Here is a 9,527-nt window from a genome sequence, read left to right on the forward strand (position 1 = left end):
AACGTTCTGGTGGTACACCTTTGTTTTTCCTCTGAGATCGCCTGGGAGAAAAAGTTTCTGCAGTCTCACTTTCCCCCTCAGAACTTTGCCCCCCTTTCGGTTCCTTAGCAACAGGTGAAGTCTGACTAGTTTCTTGCTGTGAGGATATCTTATCTGTACTTTTCTCCCCCTCATTCTCAGACTCTCCACTCTCAGGCTCTTTTTTACTATCACTGCGTCCTTGGGAAGATTGAAACCAAATTTCTGTGTTAGCATGTAATTTCTCCCAACCACTATGCTCACAAAAAGTGGCATTTCTGGAAATTACAATTCCATTTGCTCCTTCTGCGAACCTATATCCTTTTCCAAGCTCCTGATAACCCACAAAAATTAGCTGCTTGGTTTTAGGCTCTCCTTTCTCGCGTACCTGTTTGGGAATAAGTACCCATGCTTTTGACCCAAACACATGCAAATGGTCTACTTTAGGACATTGGTAACCCAGCATCTTCAATCATAGAAAACATCATAGTTTGTAAAGATCTATTTTTCCTTTCCACAAGTCCGTTCTCCTCCGGGGGAAAAACGTTTGTTTTTCTATGCCCTATGCCCCGTTTATGCAACCAATCACGGAAAGCATTTGACAAAAATTCTCCACCTTTATCCGTCTGAATCCTTTTCAGTTTGAAAGAAAAAAACCTCTCCACAGACGCCACCCAGCCTTTGAACTTAGTAAACACGTCTCCCTTGCTTTTCATGGGATAAACCCAGGAATAACGCGTTGCGTCATCCACAGTAGTCAAAGAAAAACGTGCTCCACCTCTGCTAACAGCAAATGGACCAATTACATCCATATGAACAAGCTGTAGCGGTGTATCGCTCACTCTATCACTTCTGGGAAATGATACTCTCTGGGTTTTAACTTTTTTGCAAACATTGCAATCCAAAAATTTATTACAATTCTTCAATTTGCACCCATCAGCTAGCAGAGGCATTTTTAAAATACTTTTCCAACCAGCATGTCCCATTTTTCTATGTAATAAATGCACACAGTTGTCATGCACAGCTTTGTTACCCAACACAGGCTGAGATTCACTGACTACTGCTGAAATTGGAGAACCTGCTTTAAGCATAAACAAACCTCCCTCTGACTTAGCAGTTCCCAGAATCTCACCATTCTTTTTGATAACACAGCTGTTTTCTTCAAAATGTACTTTGAAACCAGCTTTTAGCAAACAATCTACTGACATTAAGTTGCTTCTTAGTGAGGGCACACATAACACATTCTCCAGGCACTCACGCAGACAAGGAACAAACACTGAACCCCCTGAATGTACCTCAGAAGTTCTCCCGTCAGCGAGAGCAATTTGGCTACGTTGTGCCATGCTCTTTGAAACAAACAACTCGTCAGAATTTACGATGTGACGAGTGGCACCTGAGTCAACCACCCAGACAGTTTGTTTCTCATTAGCAACCTTGACCACGGCTGTCACAAGATGAGCCGACTGTTTATGCTTGAAAAATTTCTTCTGCCGCTGTTGCTGCTGCTGTTGCTGCTGCTGATCTTGTCGCTGATACTTGGTCACCTCTGGGCACCCACGTTTTAGATGTTTTGTCGATCCACACTGAAAACACCATCGCACAGCATACGCTGACTCTTCACAGGAACGTGGTGGTTGCTGCTTCCCTTCTGGAACGGCATTCACATTCTTTCCAAGCTGACCGCTTGTCGATGCCTCTGCAGCCAATGACCTGTCTTCCCGTTTCTGCCATTCTTCCAGCAAACGCCCAGTAACATAACTAACAGTTAAATCATCTTCTTTCATTGCCTCAAAAGTCATTACTAAATTGTCCCAGCTTTCAGGGAGAGAGCTCAAAATGATAGACACTTTCTCCTCCTGGGCTAATTTACAGTCTCTTTCCTGAAGTTCTACAAACTTCATCTGTAAACTGTGCAGATGATCATGCATTGTCACTCCAGGCTGTAACATCGCCTTGTATAATGACTTACAAATAGATAACTTGGAAACAGCAGTTTCACGTACATGTGGGTCTTTCAACGCTGTCCACACACCTTTGGCTGTTTTAATCCCCCGTACATGCGGTAACTGGGAATTCTCTAGCCCCAAGATAATGGTGGCCCTTGCTCTTTAGTCATTATCCAGGTCTTCATCATCTGGCTTCGTAGGTGGCTTATTCACAGCCTGCCAGAGATGCTCCCTTTGCAGCACTGCCTGCATGCGTTCAGACCATAGCAAGTAGTTGCTGTCATTCAGACGCTCAAACGCCATCTGAAACGGTTGTGACGCCATCTGAGAGCAATGTTCCCTGGAACCTGGAACCAGCTACTCACGGCCTCCGAGAGAGAACAGGAAACACAGCATCCAGCACTTCCACGCTGCAGCTGTTGTCCAAACGATTCCACGCGTCCACGGCTTCACCAGCTCACTGATGCCAACACGCCAGCCAGGAACCAGCCAGTGTCCTTCCCATAACCTCTTAGAATTTTTAAGTGTCAGGTGTGACTGCAGCCTGAACACAGCAGAGTTTGCGCAGGTTTTTTTCCGGAAGCTTCTGGCGGTAACTGAAATGACTAGACGTCTGGACGCAGAATAAACTATTTACAGGATTTATTAAAATAAAAGAAAACAGAGTTTCTATATACAAAGCAAAGCAAAATAAATCCTCTCCTCTCTGTCTCTCTCTCAACCTATACAGCAATTTCTCTCCTACACTCACCACACCACATACTGAACTGGCTTTCACAGATAACAAGTCTCAGTGTTGAACATCAACCAATAGAAAAGCTGTTGCTAAGGTAGAAGCAGACCTTGGCTTTCTGCCAAATTTGATTAGTTTGACCTAGATTAGTTTGACCTAGATTCGATTGTGTGAAGAAGTAATCTGATGGTGTTTTATGCTACTGACTCAGCAAAAACCCGAACAATCTCACCTAGGGCGCAAAAAACCCTAGCACCGGCCCTGCATTGACTACTGGTTAAAGCTGTGTCAGAGCCTTCAACTCAACAGGGACAAGACTGTTGAGAGGCAACACTGTCGTAGATAGGCATGGAATCAGCATTTGAAGCAATAGGAAAATTGCACCACTGAAAACCTTGCCTAGAGAGATCATCACAGACTGCAGAAAGCAGATGAAGAGATGGGCAGAGATCAATCAGAAACTGTACTTACTAATGGGAAAACACAGCAATTGAAATAATCCAAACTCTGTCTCGGTAGAGCTGGATGTCCCTCCCGCCCTTGAAGAGCTGAATAATGATCTATGTTATTTTATTGATGCTGTTGCTGTGGGTTTGTCATGGGCTTTGCTTAGAACAATAAATTTATTTTGATTAAATGAGAACAAATGAACATAGAACTTAAGTCCCAATCAGTTCCACATTTGAAAGAGCAAGGCTTTCAAGAGCAAGCCTATCACACTCAGAAGTAACCACCATGAAGGAATTCATTTCCAGGACAAATACCACCGGCAAATGCAGCATGGAAAAGGTGATTAACAAGCAGACTATGTTCCTCTGGCTTAGAGTTAATGAAAGAAAGCAAAGTAGCTAGTCATAAAGGAATTTATTGGATCCCAACGCCCACCAATTTGCCATGCTTGGTCAATTTGTCAGCCAAATAGACAAGTGGTTGTCACTTTCCAGAGGTCCACAGTGACACTCCTGTTCATTTGCGGAGGTTTCATTTTTTGTGGGCCTCATGACAGATCTCTGCAACGGGAAATGAATATTAGAAAACTTTGATTACTCCCAAACAATGGATTCATATCTATCTTTAAATTGTGCAAATATTATTCCACATACCAGAATAATTACCTCCAATTAGTCACTTTTGATGATATATTTCCTTTTTACTGACTCAGTTTTCTGGCTGGCTTCTTTTATTTAACCTGCTTTTTTCTATGCTGAGACCCAATAAAACTTTATTTCTCTCCCTACTAAGTAGGACCAGATGAAACTTTGGCTTTGATAAGGTAAACATGATCTATGGCAATCTGATAGAAACACTTCAACTTAGAACTGGCAATTATCTCTGGTGTAATTATCCAATTAATCATAAGCACATCGGCTTCTCTTCTCCACCTCAGGGGAGTGAAAATAGCCACATACAAACTATGAAGCAAAACTGGATGAAGCAATCTCCAGACACTGTGCCATTCAGAGCTCATGCTGCATCCAAGGCAGCCTCAAACTGATCACTGGTTTGTTTACCCAGAGTGGGCCACATTTTCACATGCATGTCAGAGAGACTTTCCTCATCAACAATACTTGAATGATGATGTTTAAGGTTCCTATTGCTCAATGTTCTATGAGGGATCCACTTCCAATTTTTCACCAATATTATCAGTCTGGAGATTTCATCATTGGTGGCATCATGTCTCAGATTTATATAACTTCAATAATATTAACCTTCCGTAAACCTCCCTCTCCTCAATTTTTTGATGAGATTTTGTAAGGAATTGTGTTTTTTAATATATTAAATATATGTTTAATGAATATATTTCTGCATTTCACATATGACGATTAAGAAGATGGCGATGGTTTCTATTAGCCTTCTCTCCTTCTTAGTAGTTTAGATGCTTATTGGGGGTGGGATGGAAGACCTTGAGGTATACCTAAAAATTATTTGTGCAAGCTGTGCCAACCTTAGATTCAGAATTTCAATTTATAAGGAAGGTCTGAAACTAGCATCTAGTTATTATAAGATTATCAAAAGGCAGCAGAAACAGTTTCACTTTTTAAAGGTTTTAGTGCTATTACCCATGGAAGACTTTGAAATTGAAAATCCATATTTGACATTTCTGAAACCTGCCATGAATGGTTAATCACTAAGATTAGAAAATGACCTTGTTACCAGCTTTGGGTAGTGCTGTATGAATGGATGTCCGGGCATTGTCAACTCATTAAACATTATAATATATCATTACTATCATCATTAAGTTTGGTAATAATAAAATGATAATAGAGTTGGCAGGGGCAACTACTTACATTCTGCAAATAAGAAGCTCATTCCTACTTGAAATATGGTCCTAGATCACATTATGTTGTGTTATATGCACAAAATGTCCAAATACCAACATAACATTGTATTGGTAGAATCCTTTCTCTTTCCCAAACTGTAATAAAATTATGGGGGAAAGTAAATTAGATTTTTGTAATTTCTCTCATGCTCACAACATATTTCAATGGATTGAATCCATTCAATATAGGATTCAATGGCAGTATTGTGTGATTTTTGACACATAGATAGGGAAATATGTTAATATTGAGTTTTTCAGGAAACAATAGCAGGGGAAACAGAGTGTTGTGCTTGTATCTGTGCAAAGAGGCTGTTACTTATCAACATCAAAACCATTTTTTCTTTTTTAAAAAAAAATGTTTAGGGGTACTCTTATTTTCCTACTCATATTGAAATACTGCCCCACAATGAGGCCAAACTTAGATTCACAAAAAGTTTAGGGTATGTGTACCCCTGCGTATCCCCAGAAAAAGCACTGATCAAAGCCATGTCAAGAGTTGACTGTACAGGAAAGCCAAATGTTCAGGTCTATCTATCGACCCTGAACAAATCTCCATGGACAATCAATTTTTCTGAGCCTGCGCTGTTATTCAATGTGTTATGCTTTCCTTTCAGCCCAGTGACACAACTCTATCAGCATATCCTAGCTTTGACATTTGCTGTGAAGGAAATAAATGAGAATCCACGTATCCTACCCAATGTCACACTCGGCTTCCACATCTATAACAGCCATTTCATTGCAAGTTGGACCTATCAAGCCTCTCTTGAACTTCTATCCAGGCAAGGCAGATTCATCCCTAACTACAAGTGTGATGCTGAACATATTCCAATAGCTGTCATTGGGGGGTCAAACTCAGACTCATGTCTCCAGATAGCCACCATCCTGTGCAGATACAAGATGCCCCAGGTGAGATTTGTGCCTAGAGCATGGATGGCAGTCAAAAGATTTACATTTGTCTTTGATGATATCCCTTCAGGCTGAATGTTGGTACTTGTACTTGAGCATCTTTAAAAATTGGAGGTACATCACAAACCTCAGGGATAAAACAATTTAGACCTCAAGAGAACAGGGATCATTTTATACTGCCTGAAGCAGTTGTTTAAAAAGAATAGGTCACTGGTAATATTTGAATGTATTTTCATGGATATTGAAAAATGGAATTTTAATATACATGCATACCTATATAGAAAACATAAGGGAAACAAGGTAAAAACATAAGTTGTAATCCATGAATTACCGGTATAACTTGTTTGTCCTCGCTGATTCCTCTGGCCAGCATGTTCTTTAAGTTTCCACACTCAGCAAAACAACGGTGAAACAACCAGCCAACCTCCAACTCCTCCCTTCTTTTCTAAGACAAACACACACTTTTAAATGTCCCAGGACATTCTATACAAGATCTCAAAGTAGCTGTCTTACTACAAAAGAATTTCAGAAATAGACTGGAAAGAGAAGTTGCTGAATTGCAACTTATCACCAAGCTCAAAACCATGGAGGGACCTGGTTTGAACAGAGATATCGGATTCTTATCTCATTATACATGATAAGCGATCTTCAGCCATCTCAACCCTTGCTTTTTCATGCAAAACCATTTGCAGTCGTTTGCGGTCATCAACAGCTATCAGTCAGTCAATCACCCATTTCCACCACCCTTCTGAGTGATCCCCCCTCCCCATCCCCACCCCTCCCCACCCCTTCTCTACATAAGTGCCTGGAAACTTCCATTTCACTGTATCTGAAGAAGTGTGCATGCACACGAAAGCTCATACCAAAATAAAAACTTAGTTGGTCTTTAAGGTGCTACTGAAGGAATTTTTTTTATTTTACACACTTTTAAAGGGAGTTAACAAATCAACAAGACAATGATTCAGGATTTCTGTGACATTAATAGGAGTCACAATATTTTGCAGCTGTTACATTTTATTGCATAGGTTTTCTTTCCCCCAGTACAATTTATTCTTTGTTAAATACATTTTTTAACAGATAAAGTACATATAGTAACAATTCCATACTAACATAAATGAATAAAATGGTGGATTTATCCCTATTGTTAAGTACTAATAAGATTTCTTTAAAAATGAAATGTAGTTTTCAGTTGAATTGGTGCTTCTTAGCACAATTTACTAGCAACTTCTGCCGCCCTTCCTTTTAGCTCATCTATGGCTCTTCTCCCATAATGGAAGACAATGTACAAACACTTTTCTCCCACTGGATGTCCCCAGATGGGACACATCAGTACAATGGGATACTCCAGCTTCTGCTGCATTTCAGCTGGATATGGATTGGGGTGCTTTCTCTGAGTGATGACACTGGAGAGAGATTCGTACAGAATGTCCTTCCCATGTTTGCGCAGAAGGGCATCTGCTTTGATTTTATAGGAAGATTTCCTCAAGTTAAGTTTTCTGGAGAGTTCAGTCAAATGGTGGCTGATGGTTTCGAAACGATGCGCATTGTTAAGGACAGCACTGCCAGTGTTGTGATGGTTTATGGTGAAATTTTAACAATTCTGGTCCTGAGAATAATCCCAAAGTTTGCAGAAGTAGATGATATACCATTTCAAGCCACATCAAAAGTCTGGATAATGACTACACAGATTGAATTCACATCGCTTCCCTTTCAAAGAGGATGGGAAATAGATTTCCTGCATGGGGCTTTCTCCTTGGCTGTTTATTCAAAGGATCTTACAGGATTCCGTAAATTTATTGAGGTGAGAAACCCTACCTTAGAAAGAGAAGATGGGTTTCTCAGGGTTTTATGGGAAGAAATATTCCTCTGTTCTTTCCCCAATACTCCTTGGGATAAGAAACATGAGGCATTCTGCACTGGGCAGGAGAAGATGGACACCCTTCCTGGGACTGTTTTAGAAAGGAGCATGACTGCCCAAAGCTACAGTGTCTACAATGCTCTATATACTGTGGCACATGCTTTGCATACCATGCAGTGCTCCAAATTCAAAGGTAGAGCAATGGCAGATGGAATAACATGGAACCAGCTAAACCAACAGACATGGCAGGTAATGCTCTGACACAATCAATTATATATATATATATATATATATATATATATATATATATATATATATATATATATGCATTTGGCTAAATGTGGGCTCTCCTCTTGTAGATTATTTATTCTTTAGATTTTCCCTTTTAGGAAGACTTGGCACTAGGGCAGGCATAGGCAACCTTGGCTCTCCAGATGTTTTGGAACTACAACTCCCATGATCCCTGACCACTGGCCCTGTTAGCTAGGGATCATGGGAGTTGTAGTTCCAAAACATCTGGAGAGCCAAGGTTGCCTATGTCTGCACTAGGGTGATGACTTTTTTACAACCTCATTTCCCTGTATCATAATTTGATGAGTTTTCATTAAAGATTAGATAACATCTTACTTTCAAAGAGATTTGATTAAAAAACCTCTCACACAAAATGATTTTAAAAAAATTATTCATCAGTTTTTTTGACCATTTTTGAAGTCACTGTAAGCAGATATAAAATTGAACCCAAGCTTTAGAGTCACATACATACAACATTATATAGGGTCATCAAACACACAAGGAAGCTTTTTTTAGCTGCAGTAACAGTATAGACGCCGCTAGAGGACGATGTTTTGCTACCCCTCCTGTAGGTTCTTTTCCCAGCATGTCTGGCAGGGTCTGCTGGCTGAGTTTTGAGGTTCCAAAAGAGGGCTTTTACCTTGCGCAGGTGTGACATTTGTATACCCTATGTTGCTAAGAACACTCCCCATTGTGGAATGTGGTGTTGTGTCCTAATTTGATATGAAATATATATAGAATTGTTAATACAATTTTATGAAATGGTAAAATGGCATACAAAAAAATAAAAACGGTTTGTGTGTGACCTTTTAAAATATTTCAATGGAATATATCTCATTTTAGTCATTAATCAGCAAAAATTCATCCATTTGTGCTACAGGAAATAATTTTTGAGGGGAAAAAATGAAAACATCATCACCCTACTTGGCACTTTAGTTTGTTACAGAATCAGGCACCCCATGTATTAACATCGACAAAGTTTTGAATTCCCTAAATTGTATTTTCAGAGGCCAGGCACATTTATTTCTACTCACATCTGCCTAGTGTAACTCCACGTCATCATATATGCAAGAAACTAAAGGTTTGTCTCATCATGCGTGTCACAGAATGGCTCTTTTAATGTTTGATATTCTGGCATGACAATGGGTATCATGATCATGTCCAATACAAAAAGTGGGTTTCTACTCTTTGTCTCTAGGTCCCCCTGCATGTGTGTCTTGTTCTTTCATTTCTCGCCACTGTCTTTCTTCAGTTTCCGTCTCCATGCAACATTCTCAGGCTTCTCTTTTCATGGTCCATCTACAAATGTATCCCAGCTTCCAATGTTGTATTTCCCTGCTCACTTTCCAGCAACACATTTCTTAAAGAGATTAAGATAGGTGCCTTCATTCCCTGCACTTTCATCTTCACTTTGTGTCATCCATTGGGCCATGCCACATTGATCTTGCTCCTTCA

The sequence above is a fragment of the Zootoca vivipara genome, chromosome 12 (genome assembly GCF_965207765.1).
Source record: "Zootoca vivipara chromosome 12, rZooViv2.hap1.1, whole genome shotgun sequence".
NCBI lineage: Eukaryota > Metazoa > Chordata > Lepidosauria > Squamata > Lacertidae > Zootoca > Zootoca vivipara.